Consider the following 13919-nt stretch of genomic DNA (forward strand, 5'->3'; position numbering starts at 1 on the left):
AACCCCTGTGTTGTGTAAAAATGCCTTTTGTTCCCAGTCCACTTCTGAATAAGGAACAGACTGCAAAAAGTCCTGCTTTTCAGTTCATCGGTGGAAATACATGTCAACCATTTGTCCTTGTGATTCTATTGGCTGTGCCTAGAGGTAGGGCAGTGCGCAACCAAGAGGAGCAGGGTTCTGAGCCAGCCAGGAAGGGAGGCAGAGGATTCGGGGGGCTGGCCGCTCTACGCCTGTGTGATGAGCCATAGCTGCAGTGCAAGTGCAGGCACAATGGGAGCTGAGGCACTGCAGCATGCCTGAGCTCCCTGACCTCGGGCTGCCCGTGTGCAGGTGGGCACACTAAGCTGCCAGAGCCAGGCAGTTGGTCTACACATACCTACCTCTGCGCTGCCTCAGCAGAAGATAATGGCTTTGATAGCAGGCAGGTAAGAGCACTGCATTTGTATCTGCTGGAATGCCACTGGGACTGGAAGGAGGCTCTTGTAACCATATTTGCACCCACAGAGCAGGCCAGTGAGTCCCTAGGGTGTCCTGTTGTGCAAGGATGGGGAGCTTTGGGCAGAAGGGCCTCCAGGCTCCTGGGCCAGGTCATTAAGCCATTATTTCTTCTCCGGGACAGGCAAACCTATCTGTCTCCTGGAGAAGGAAGGGACGGTCCCACCAAGCAGCTGTCTGCACTGCCACAGACATCCAACGCCCACTGACTCCACTCAGCCCAGCTCCAACCGGACTGTGACCAGGGCAAATTCCTGGGTGTCCAGTGTTCATGCTGAATGCTGATGGGGAGGAGGAGAGGTCCCCGTCTAATGTGATCCCTGACTCCCAAACATGGAGCTGGGCTAGAGTGAGACCGGATCCCAGTGGAGGGAGAAGGTGTTTGAGCCTCACACCTGCTACGCCATGTTCTCCGTGGCATTCAATGTCATTACAAGTGCAACAAAATAACTGTCAGCAATAAGCGAAGGCCAGTGCCATTTCCCTGGTCTTTTTCTCGTGGTCAGGCCCTTGCTGCTGATCGGCCAAGGGGCCCATGGTCCCACCCCTCACTCCTGACTGGCTGAGGAGGTAGCACCCATGCCCCTCACCATTGACTGGCCAAGGGCGTAGTGGTCCTGACCCATCACCAAGGGCATGTCCTGTATTCTGGGGATGCGTCAGTAGCCAGCCTAGTCATGACACAGAAACAAAAGTCATCTAATTGACATTAATTATTCATTAGGTTGAGTCATTCGTTCATTTCAAAGTGTACCATGTTGTTTTTGTATGGATTTGAGGTTGGTGCTGACAGAAAAAACGTCATTTAAAAATTATCTTTGAAATGGGGCCAATTGTCAATTCTGAATCATAATGGAAAACGACAAGGCTCATCTCTCCTTTCTGTGACTTGATCCTACAGAGGAGGAGGGGACATGCATAGAGAGGAGATGCAGCTAGCTGGTACATCAATCCCTTCACAGAAATAGGAAGGATAAAGCTAGGGGTGGGGAGGGGCAGGGAGCAGCTATTCAGCAAACTAGAGGATCCAAAAAGTGCATTTAATGAATCATGCAACTTGTAAGGCACATAATTACTGTACATAACAGTGGCGTCTCCTGTTTTCCAGCTTTCAAACATTGCCAAGGGGTATAAACCATACAGTAAATTGGACAAAGGGTGCAAGAATAGCTCATGGATAACCTGGGACTGTGTTCTCCTCTAATTATACCTGACTACTCAGCTGTTTCTCTGCAAAGGACAAAGATGCAGCTCTTCAAAAGCTGCTCAACTGTTGGATGAGGTAGAAGCCGTAAAGAAAAAGAATGTCCTCCCCTTGCACATGGCTTTATATTGCTCTCTAAAGCTGGGAAATTTTATTTCTAAACCATAATGGCCTGATTCTGATTTCATTCATACTTATACAAAGCAGAATGAACTCCATTGAAGCTGATGGAGTTAAACCAGGATAAGTGACAGCAGGCAGAATAGAAAGTATCTGACAAACAAAAAACCATTCTTGAGCAAGAAGTCAAATATCTAGCTGCAAAAGAGAAGAGCCATGGCTTCAAAATTTACAGCCACTTCCGGTTTGAGAATTTGCACACCAAGATGCAGATGAAAATAACCATGTTAAAGCTAGATGCGTATACAGATATTTTAAGGAAAATCACACACAGAGGAGGTTAGAGACCTGGGTTGATGAAAAGTGCCAGAACTCTTGGTTTAGAGAACACAGCGTGAGAAAAACCCACACTTCGTTCATTTAAACTTGCTGCTTTAACTGAGACTGTTTTGCTGGTTTCAGCATTATGGCTCCTAGATGTCTCAGCTATCACTATTACAGAAAATGTACAAATAAATAATCACAGCCAGGAGCTGGAGAGAAAAGGCCCGATGTCATATTTCTCCAGATGCTTTCTCATCTGCTGACCTCCAGTCTGGAAAGAATAAATGGCAGTATGATATCCTGTGCAGGCTCACTGTTAGGTCTTGAGGGCAGTATGTGGTGATGATAATGTTTTAGCACAATATTTTCTACTGGAAAATTGAACAAGGGAAGTTAAATTAATTTTAACTTGTATTTCAGATTTTAACAGTACTGAATTTTAACAAGATTAGTTAATAACTATGTGACCATCCCTCTGACCCTACTGTAAATATAATCAGTCTGTCTTTAAAATTTACAAGAATGTTGTGCCAGTTTTATTATTTAGCATTTGATCCTTTCCCAGGCTATTATGAATGTCTGTGGCAGTTACGAAGAACCCCCCGCATCAGAGATGTTTTATTTCTTTTATTTTAATCCCTTCACAGATTCCCTTTTTCCATCATAACAAGAGTTGCTTTTCCCTCACTGTCAAGGCTTCTGTTTTTCTCTGACCTTCTGGCTAGGGACAGAAGTTACATGTAAATCAGTTTAAATGATCAGAAACTGGTTTAAACCTGTCACAGAACATAAGCTCAGTGCATATAAACCAGTTTCAAAATGCCTGAAACTGGTTTGAAATAAACCTGGTTGAATGTAGTATCAGACTTAACTGATTGAGCTCAAACTGGTTTATGCAATATCTATCTCAGACCTCTTCCTGGTTTAAGTTAAACCAGACTCCCCCAGCATCCTGGCATGCCCTCTGGGATGGGCTTTGCGCTCCAGTGGACCAGGGCTGGTCTCATTCCTCTGCTTCCCAGCTGGAGCAGGGATACGCCGGGGCAGGGGCCTGGCCAGACACTGGCCCTAGAAGGGAGCAGGGAAGAGGTTTATTCCCCCACTGCTCTGTCCCCTGTCCCACTCGTGTGGACCTGCATTTCTCTGCTGGCTGCTCCAGCAGCGGGGGCATGGCCAGCCCCAGCAGTAGCCTAGAGTTAAGTGGCCAGGGGAGGCATCTAATTCCCTGCTCCCTGTCCCACTGACACAGACCTGAGCCGGGGTCTGCCAGGCGCTCCTCCCTTCATGCTGCAGCAGTGGGGCCAGGGTCGCAGCCAAATGCCGACCGGCATGGCACCCTGAGGCAGAGGGGGAAAGGAGGGGGGGTTATACCCCCTCTACCCCTACTGCCCCTAGGGAACCACATCCAGAGTCTGCCTATCCCAACTGCTGCCACCCGCTCCCTGTGAGGGACAAACAGCAGGATACGCCCCCTCCTTCCCCCTCTGCCAGATGCCGGAGGGAGCGGGGAATAACCCCCCTTCCTGCCCCTCTTGCCTAAGGGGCTGTGCCAGCAAGCCTCTGGCCAGGCCCCCACCCTGCTGCTGGAGCAGCAAAGGGGCAGGGTCCTGACAGGGCAGCAGCCCACACCATGGTGTTCAGGGAACATATGCCTCTTCCTCACAGAGGGGAGCTGCACGTGGTGGATCAGAGCTGCTGCAGACTGCAGCAAATGGAGGCACTGGGGCTCAGAGGGGGCCATAGCCCACCAAACCCTCCCAGCACTGCCACCACGGCTGCTCGTGGCAGCTTTCCCCGCCCCTGCCTGCAGCATGGCCCCCCTGCTGGGAAGAGCCTCGCACTCTGAGACACTGACAGGGGCTGCAGCCTCTGTCAGGGTCACTTCCCCCTCGCCGCTCCAGGAGCAGGGGACGGGGCCAGAGGCTTCCTGGCACAGCCCCCTTAACTGGGGGCAGGAATGGGGGTTATTTCCCCCCACAAGGGAGCAAGCAGCATGCTAAGCCTCCTTCTGCCCCTTCCACCAGACACTTCAGGGAGAGGGGGAAATAGTTCCCCTCCTTGCCCCCCACCTAAGGGGGTACTGCCAGCTGGCTTCTGGCCAGGCCACCGACCCTACCACTAGAGTGGTGTGGGGGGAGTGAACCTGAGAGAGGCTGCAGCCTCTGTTACGGCACCCCAGAGTGCAAGCCTCTTCCCGGCAGGGGGGGCCATGCCATGGGCAAAGCTGCCGCAGGCAAGTGGGGGTCATATTCCCCGGGCACCATGACAAGGGCTGCTGCTCTGTCAGAGCCCTGCGCCCTTGCTGCTGCAGCAGCAGGGTGGGGGCCTGGCCAGAGACCAGCCTGCAGGGCCCCTTAGGCAAAGAGGCTGGGAGGGGGGTTATTCCCCCCTCCCTCCAGCATCTGGTGGAGGGGGCAGGAGGGAGCTTAGCTGTTTGCCCCACACAGGAAGCGAGAGGTGGTGGTGGTCAGGGCAGTCTCATCTTAGCTGCGGTCCCCTGGGGGTAGCGAACCCCCCTCCCTGGCCCCTCTGCCTAAGAAGCCATGCCCATCGGTGTTTGACCACGACCCCAGCCCCGCTGCAGTACCAGCAAGGGGGAGCACCTGGCAGACCCCAGCTCGGGTCTGTGCCAGTGGGACAGGGAAGGGGGAATTAAACCTCCTCCCTGGCTAGTTTACTTGAGACTAGTGCCAGGCTGGCCATGCTCCCTGCAGCACAGCTTCCCTGCACCACAGCGTGTGTTCGAGTGCGCCCCAGCGCCTGGCCTGAGCCACTGCAGGCATGCGCCTATATTTCATGAATGTCTATTCACTTGCAAATTGATTCAGTCTAGGCAGGTTAGATCAACCTGCAAAGATTGACTCAAGTTCCGGCTTTTTGAATATTTGTCCCTAGCCTTTGTTCTTATCTAGTATTGTACTGTCACTAACCCAGCCAATAAAATGACTGTTCAAATTTGGTTTCTCTCGCTTTGTACCTATTTCCATCTCATCCTCTGATCACGGGACACTGTTTCTGACTTGATAAATTTATGGCCAATTCCTTCTCTAAATCCTTCTGTGACACCAACAAGAAACAGGCCAACTAAAAACAGCACTGACAGATGGGCAGTAATCTAGACCTAATGTAAGCTTAATTAATAAACATACAATTCAAAGTCATAAAACATATAAAATGTTCCATGTTTTCATTCGGTCTCCCTTCTCTACTTTTCTCATGCTGCTAAGCTTTTGGAGAGTTAGGGCATACTCTGGGTATGGACAGTGGCTGGTATGTTTGCGAGTGCCTTCAGAATAGCAACGACAAAAAACAGGGCATCTGCATTAATGTCTGCTAATATGAAATGTGAGTAAAAGTTAAGGAACAAATACAGTCTAGAGGGCTGCCCTGAAATAGACTTTGCAATGGGGTCTGAGAACTTTGTGCAGTGCTCAGTTCCCAAAGAGAAAACTCACTTAGAATGCATGAGAAATACTACACTTTTTAACCCCTGCCATGCTTCTGAAAGGTCTCTTGTCACAAAGGAAACAGTAGTACGATGTGAATTATGTATTTCATTCCCACTTGAAAATGATGGATATGCTCTTTAAGATTATGGCCCTAAGGAAAGATGTTATAGTCGAGGTTAAGGAACAAATAAAATTGCTGAGCACTATGGCAAGCTTTTGACCAAGTCAAATAGGTGAGATGGTAAAATTGATAAATCCAGAATTAATCTTGGCACAGAAAATATTCCAGCAATATACTTAATGAGACACATTTTCTTTGTATTTTGGCAGCAATGCTGAAGAAAGAAATGGAAGAAAAGTCTCCATTTGGAAAACATTAGGGTAAGTTCTATACTCGCCAAGTTACAGATTTAGTTCTTCTGCTTTTATATTTTATATATGCTTGTATCCTGTTAACAAGTGAAAATATTCTGTAACACTTTTGAAAAGTTGCAAGAAGGGCCTTTAAAACCAGGAAGCCAAAAATCTACCAAATGGGAAATGGTCTCAAGGGTCTAGTGTGGTGTAGACAAACACTGCTTAGATATAGCTCTTTTGATTTAGGTGGTCCAGTAGGCTACTCTGGGTGCATCTACACAAGACACATTGGAGAGAGGAGTGCAGCCCCCGCCAGGCTGTCTCTATTGCCAGTGCTGCCCGCACAGGCAGCCCCTGCACTCACGGCACTGTAGGGAAGTTCTGCACGCTGGAGCCAGTTGCCTTCACGGCCCCCTGCTGTGCAGGTCTCCGGACCCCATGGGGAAGCAGGGGCTGGGGCTCCTTCTGGCAGAGTCCGAGGACCTACGTGGCAGGCAGCAATGAGGCAGCTGGCTCCAACACATGAAGCTTCCGTCCAGTGGCACACGAGTGTGGGGACTGCCCATGCAAGTGGCATACGAGTGGAGGGGGAGCTGCCCCTGTAGAGGCAGCCCAGCAAGGGCTGTGCTCTCCAACATGATGTACAGTGCTAACCCAAGCTGCACACCACTGGGTGCCAGTGCCTGTGCCGGACACGAGCACCCTGAGTGTCCCTGCCTGCTGCTACTGCCTGTGGGGCTGTGTGCCATGGGGGAAGTGTGTGTGGGGGGGATCCCCTCACTCCCTCACCCTCCTTCATGCCCCATCCTCCCATAACTCCCCCACATATACACCCCCAACATACCCTACTGCCCCCCACACCCAGCCTCATTCCCTCTTAAAACCCCCACAGCCCCCATACACCCCCACACACAAACACCCCCATATGCCACCATACACCCCTGTGACCACACCCCCTCACACAATATACAAAACTAAGACTTTATTTTTGAGTTGTCACACAATCACCTCTATATACACTATGCAAACACAAATCATGATAAAAATATTTTGTGTAATAAAATTAAAATATGATATAGTAGGTGTTTGTTGGCTAGAGGTGGTATATGGTTTAAGACCCCTTCCCAGGGATCTCTGACCTACAGGTGGTGACAGGGTGGGACCCAGGCTAGGCCATTCTGTCTGCTTATAGGGTGTTGTATTCTTCACCCACCATAACTCTGATGTAGTTTTTGGGAGGCAGCTCCTTTCTACATCCTTTACTCCGTTCTCTTTATAGGTCTCCAAGCCTCCCCTTTACCCCACCCTAACCATGTCCTGTCTCTGACAAGGATGTATATTGTTGAGACTTTCTGATGACTCTAGTGATGCACACTACTCTCAGTGGCCACACTGACAGGGTGGCCCACTTGGCCAGCTCCTTTCCAGCCTTGATCATTCTTTCCGCCAAGCTAGAAAGTCCACAGCTGCTAATCAGTGGGCTCAGCAGTCAAAATATAGTCCTAGATATACCTGAGCCCAAAAATTAACACACTGGTAGCCATGGCCACTGCTGGCTTACTCCATCAACATAGGAATAGCTCTTCTCCCCAACAGAAGTCCCTTTAGGGCTGTAACCCTCACATATCCTGGTCTTACCACTTGAGGCCTCTTTAACAGTCCTACTAAGCCTTGGCAACCTTCAATCCTTAGTCTTAGGGTCTAATTAAATACTCTGGGACTTCTAGCTGCCCCTGCCCTTCCACTGTGTGTAGAGCCTGGATGTGCAGCCCTGTTCCAGACTGATCTCTGACCCCTGGGTCCGACAACAGCCCCCAGGAGGTGAGTAATGTCCCAATGCCCAGGTCTTCCACCTGATCTACTTCTACCCAGGGTCCCTCTCACCTGAAAGATGGCTTGTCTCCAACCATCTGCCTGGAGTCGCAGATTACTGCTCCCATGTCTGCAGGCTATTGGATTCTGTGCTCGGTGCTCCTCTGAGCACCGGGCCTCTCAGGGTGGGCTGGCTGCTCTGCTTCAGCGTTTGGCTGCTCCCTGTCCTGGAGCCACTCAGCCAGCCCTCTTTGCTGCACGCTGCCCACCCTCTCTCCGTGTCTCTCTCCATGGACTCGTTGTATCCTGCAGCTTCCTGCCTCGGCCCCAACTGGTGTTCCCTTCCTTTGCACCAGAGGCCTCCACCCAGATGGAACCTATTGCTCTGGCCTCCACCCAGACAGAGCCTCTGGCACTGGCCCGTGGGAGCTGCCTGGCATGGCTGCCAGCAACTGCGAATGGGAGCAAGGTCACCCCCACCTGTGGTGTATGCTTCTTAGTGAGGTCCCTGGAGTCCCAGGTCACTGAGTTCCAGGCCCAGGTAGGCAGACTTTGTGCCATTAGGTCCTACGAGCAGGAGACTGATGACTACTACAGTCAAGCTCTTCTTCATTCTTCTGGAGAAGAGAAGAAGATAGAAGAGAAGGTGGCCAACAAGAAGGCTGGTTGAAAAGACCCACCCAGAGCTACATGGAAGATGGCTGACTCAGGCTCCAGGACATGCAGGACTAGGGCTACTCCTCCCCTGGCACTGCACAACAGGTAAGCTCTCCTCCTCATGCATTAGGAGGCTCTGATGGAGACACTGGACAAGGAGGTGGGTAGTCACTGAACTGCCACCCCCAAGAGGAGACACAGGGTGGTGGTGATGCGGGACTCCTCCTGCGGGGCACCGAGGGACACATTTGCTGTCTGGACCCCCTAGCCCATGAGGTCTGCTGCTTCCTTGGGGCCTGCATCCGGGATGTTGCAGAGAGGATCCCTAGGCTCATCTGGCCTTCTGACCACTGCCCCATGCTCCTCATCCACATGGGCATGAATGATATGGCCAGGAGTAATCTGGACCGAGTCATGAGTGACTACAGGGCTCTGGGGGCTGGGCACAAGGGGTTGGAGGTGCAGGTAGTCTTTTCCTCTGTGCTTCTGGTTGCAGGACACAGACCTAGGAGGGAAGGATGTGTTGAAGACGTGAACTGATGACTTGGGTGGTGGTGCTCCCGAGAGGGCTTCAGTTTCTTTGACCAGAGCACACACTTCAGGGAGACAGGACTCCTGGGAAGGGACGGCATCCAACTCATGCAGAGGGGTAAGACCCAGAAAACTTGGGCGGATTGGAACCAGATGAAGGTCTACATTGAGAAGTGTAAAGTGCTGGATCCAGCACCAGAATGGCCGATCTACTAGATAGGGCTTTAAATTAAGATAGCCGAGGGATGGGGAAACACTGACTGGAGCATGCCTGGGGACCAGCACACAAGTAAGTTCCAAAGCTGGGGACACTAGGAGAGCTACTCTTGCATGAGCTGAGGGAATGGTTCTCTCTCAATGTGACAAGAAATCGAGGGTCTCAACTGGAGGACTCAGGTGCATTTACACTAATGCCAGAAGCATGGGGAACAAGCAGGAGGAGTTAGCTCTCCTACTCTCCAGTGGGCATTACGATCTAGTAGGGATTGCAGAGACCTGGTGGGACTCCTAACATGATTGGAACATAGCCATAGAGGGCTACACCCTGCACAGAAGGGACTGAGTAGGGAAGAAAGGTTGAGGTGTAGCTTTCTATGTGAGGAAGCAGTACATATCTTGGAATCTGACATCGTCTCCAAAGAAAAGCAGCTCAAAGCCCTCTGGGTCAAACTATGGGGCGGGGAAGGGGGGGGGGTGAGAGAAACCTAACTGTAGGTGTATACTACAGACCACCAAACCAAGGGGAGAAGCTTGATCTGGAGTTCTCTTGAGAACTGGCAGAGGCCGCACATGAAAGGGACATGGTTGTCACGGGTGACTTTAATTACCCAGACATCTCTTGGGAGGAGCACTCAGCTAAGTTGGATTGGTCATATTGCTTTCTGACCTGTATCGAAGAGCTCTACCTGACTCAGGAATTGCATGGGTCAACCAGAGGTAATGGTCTCCTAGACTTGGTCTTGACCAAAGGAGATGATCTGGTGAGCAACTTGAATACAGAGGGTAGCCTGGGTGACAGCAACCATGAAACCATCACGTTAGCTGTCCATCACAAGGCAGGCAAATTAGCTAGCAGGGCTGAAGTTTTGGACTTCAAAAAAGCAAATTTCAACAGGTTCCGGGCAATAGTTGGATGAAGCGCTGCAGGACCAAGAACCAAAGGTGAAAGGAGTGCGTGAAGTGTGGTCATTCCTCAAGGACACAATCCTTGAAGCACAAAAGAAGTCCATTGCCACATGGAGAAAAGGCAGCAGAAGGGCTGGAAAGCCATCTTGGTTTAATAGGGATATCATGGTTCTCTTGAAAAAGAAGAAAGAGGCATACAAACAGTGAAGCTTGGGACAGTCCCCAAAGAGGACTATAACAACTTGTAGGGAGCAGATTAGAAAGGCTAAGGCGGCAACTGAATTTAAATTAGCAACAGAAATCAAGGACAACATAAGAAGTCCTTCTTTAGGTATGTAGGGAACAGGAGGAAAACAAATGGAAGCATGGGGCCATTGCTTAACAACTCAGGGCAGCTGGTTACTGACACTCAGGAGAAAACTGAACTCCTGAGTAACTACTTTGCTTTGGTATTTCACTGGACTAAGGGTTCAGAATGGGCATGGTGAGAATTACCGCTTTCCTAGTGTTGAAGTTGAGCTGGTCTGTGATCAGTTACAAAAGTTAGACATAAGTCAGCAAGACCGGATGAACTTCATTCAAGAGTGCTGAAGAAGCTGGCCAAAGTCATCATGAGATCTCTGGCGAAATTCTTTCAAAACTTGTGGTGCTTGGGGGAGGTCCCTGAAGACTGGAAGAGGGCCAATGTTGTACCCACCTTCAAGAAGGGGAGGAGAGAGGACCCAGGCAACTATAGGCTAATTTGCCTAACTTCTATCCCAGGGGAAATCCTGGAAAAATTCATCAAGGAGTCTATGTGCGATAGGCTTTCAGAAGGTAGGATTCTGAATGACAGCCATCATGGTTTCATTGTGGGCAGGTCTTGTCTTACCAATCTCCTTCTATGACCAGGTAACTCCCCACCTGGATAAGAGAGAGGAAGTCAACACTGTATACCTAGACTTCCAAAAGGCCTTTGATCAAATATCCCATGATGTTCTCATGGGAAAACTGAAGGATTGCGGGCTTCACTACTAGACAGTTAGGTGGGTAGGAAGCTGGCTGCAGGGTAGGACTCAGAGAGGTCTAATGAATGGATCTGTGTCATTCTGGCAAGAAGTGGTCAGGGGTGTCCCACAGGGGTCCGTGCTTGGTTCAGTGCTTTTCAACATCTTTATTAATGATTTGGATGTGGGGGTGAAGAGCTCATTGGCCAAGTTTGCAGATGACACCAAGTTATGGGAGAGCGTGGTCACACTTGAAAATAGGCTACAGATACAGGCAGACCCAGACAACTTGGGCGGATTGGAACCAGATGAAGTTCTACATTGAGAAGTGTAAAGTGCTGGATCCATTGGGGATGAACAATCCCCAACATACTTACAGGCTCGTGGCGCCAAACTGACTAGTACCATGACTGAAAGGGAAGTAGGGATAATAAAAGACCATAGCATGAATGTGAGCCATCAGTGCAATGCTGGAGCCACCAGAGAAAACAATACTCAAGCATGCATCAACTAATGCATCTCAAGCAAAACCAAGGAAGTGATTCTTCCACTTCACTCAGCATTCATGAGACTGCAGCTGAAGTAGTGCATCCAGTTCTGGGTCCCACACTTCAACAAGAACGTGGGAAAACTTGAGAGGGTCCAGAGAAGAGCCACCTTTATGATCAGAGACTTTCAAGGCAAGCCATACAAGGAAAGGCTGAGGGGCTTGGGTCTCTTCAGCCTAAAAAAGAGAGGGCTGAGAGGGGACTTGGTAGCAGCTTACCACTATATCTGGGGAATACATCAAGGGCTCAGCAAACAACTGTTCAGCAGGGCACCCTTGGGGAAAACCAGGAGTAATGGCCACAGACTCCTGGAAGACTATTTCAGGCTCAACACGAGGAGAGTGTCCAGACTGTGGAATAAACTCCCTCCAGAGGTGATGCAATCACCAACCCTGGAAATCTTCAAAAGGAGACTGGATGGTCACCTCACTAGGTCTCCTGACCCCAACTGTCTTTCCTGCCTAGTGCAGGAGGCCTGGATCTGATGATCTTGTGAGGTCTCTTCCAGCCCCTAACGATCTATGAATCTATTCAGCGCTCTTCCTGCCAATCCGATGCCTCACACTGCTCTGGAAGCACCACAGTGTCTCCTGCACACTGACTTGGGGGGTTGCCTGTGCTGCAGTAAGTTCGGGATGTTTCTCCTCTTCTCCCGCAAGGTGTTTGACTTTTAGCGTATGATTTGGTTTTTTACTGGTTCTAAGATGGCAAAGCCCCCGCTCCCGAAAGGAGTATTTCTAGGAAGCAAGGGGAGGGACTTCTAGTGGCAAACATCAGGGGGCAGGGTTGGGACTTCCAGTGACAGGGCAACTGTCAAGGGGGGCGAAACCCAGGTGGTCCTCCAAAGCTCATCAAACCTCATTAAATGGCCCTCCAGCTGAAATTATTGCCTGTATCTGCCTTAGAGACATTTAAAAAAAAAATTTACAAAACAGTTCAACTACAAGTGAGTAGCTAACCCTAAACAAATATGAATCCCAGTCCAAAAAAGAGGGGGAACCCTCTCCTCAACAGACCCCTCCATTCTATACAGATTTCACAAAAGCCCACCCACAAAAGTTGGCCTTGAGTATGTACAAATCCTAAGCCCTTTCTCTGATTGATCCCAAAATGAGGAGACCTTCTTGGCAAATGCTCTATCACTAGCCTAAGATACTACATACAGCATCTCCAGAGACTGCATTGGAGAGGTATGGCAGGAGGAGAGGCTGTCACTTGTGTAGAAGGATCCCAATCTATTAGGACTTTACAGGTCAAATTCAGCATCTTTAATTATAACTGAAAATGAATCAACAGTCAGTGTAATTCTGAAAGCACCTTTGTTTCCAGCTACTAAAAACAACACTTACTAATACTACCTTCTGTATTAGTTAAGTTTCCATGCTGAGTTCTGGCACAGTCCCAAAAATGAATCACGAAGTGTGGAAATATACTCTCAATAAATAGTAGATGACCTTCTTTTCCCAGCCTACTAACATCACCACAATTCTTATCTGTGCTAGCTCTCATGCATGTCCCAATATTGTTTAAACACTAGACTGGGTTTTCAATAGCACTGTGCACATCAGGAAAGACTGAGATGAAGAGTCAGAAGTTGTCAGCATCCTGAAACACTGGAATTCATACCTCCTTGCAGCCCTAAGTACATGTTAAGTGGAAGGGACGATAACATTTAATTGTATAACAGCAAATCTTTTACTAGTGTGATTTATGTTTCATGCCCAGTTCTGCACTCAGAATGGCAAGGTCAAGAATATTCGAGGCATTTAGATAGTCATCAAGTTTTCTCACCTGTCTTCCCCTTAATTTTCACAATCATATTTTGAAAGGCATTTTACATCTAATTATATAGGCAATCTACATAAAAACATCAGCTTCAAGGTTAAATCTGAAATCTCCTAAGCTTAAAGAGAAAATCAATACATCCAAGACTTAACACTTTTTCATGGGATGTAGCACTGATTTACTCAGAGAATGTTATTTTAACAGGCACTGCAATCCTGTAGCTGGGCTTCTAGTATCTCAGAGATGCATAGTTAGCTATGTTAGTCTAAAGTCAGGTAGAAGGCAGGGTATAGACCAGTGATCCTCAACCAGGGTGCCATGGTGCTTCAGCTTACAAAGGCACGTGATACACACACACACACACACAGAGGGAGAGAGAGTGCTAACTTCAGCTCACAAAAGCTTATGCAATATATATCTACTTGGGTTAGTCTATAACAATAGCTCTCACCCTTTTAGACTCAAGGCACCCCTGGATAATAGACGTGAAGTACCCCACAGAAAATGCCAGCTCTTAGTTTTCACC

At 49.2% G+C, this 13919-nt stretch overlaps 1 protein-coding gene and 1 long non-coding RNA gene across 12 annotated transcripts in view; one reads left to right on the plus strand and one right to left on the minus strand.

Moving 5' to 3' along the window:
- TANC2 (tetratricopeptide repeat, ankyrin repeat and coiled-coil containing 2) overlaps nucleotides 1-13919 on the minus strand; it is a 654191-nt gene that overhangs the window by 158111 nt on the left and 482161 nt on the right. The window lies entirely within an intron of this gene.
- LOC109318968 lies at nucleotides 122-13271 on the plus strand. 3 transcript variants are annotated; one of them, XR_002103358.1, is made up of 3 exons: nucleotides 123-425; nucleotides 5923-5973; nucleotides 13146-13271. It is a non-coding gene; the product is annotated as an uncharacterized LOC109318968 (long non-coding RNA). The 3 variants fall into 3 exon arrangements; XR_002103359.1 differs by lacking the exons at nucleotides 5923-5973; nucleotides 13146-13271 and adding an exon at nucleotides 620-964 and having other exon boundaries at nucleotides 122-513; XR_002103357.1 differs by lacking the exons at nucleotides 5923-5973; nucleotides 13146-13271 and adding an exon at nucleotides 620-964 and having other exon boundaries at nucleotides 127-425.

The sequence above is a fragment of the Crocodylus porosus genome, unplaced genomic scaffold (genome assembly GCF_001723895.1).
Source record: "Crocodylus porosus isolate Cpor-Errol unplaced genomic scaffold, CroPor_comp1, whole genome shotgun sequence".
Lineage (NCBI taxonomy): Eukaryota > Metazoa > Chordata > Crocodylia > Crocodylidae > Crocodylus > Crocodylus porosus.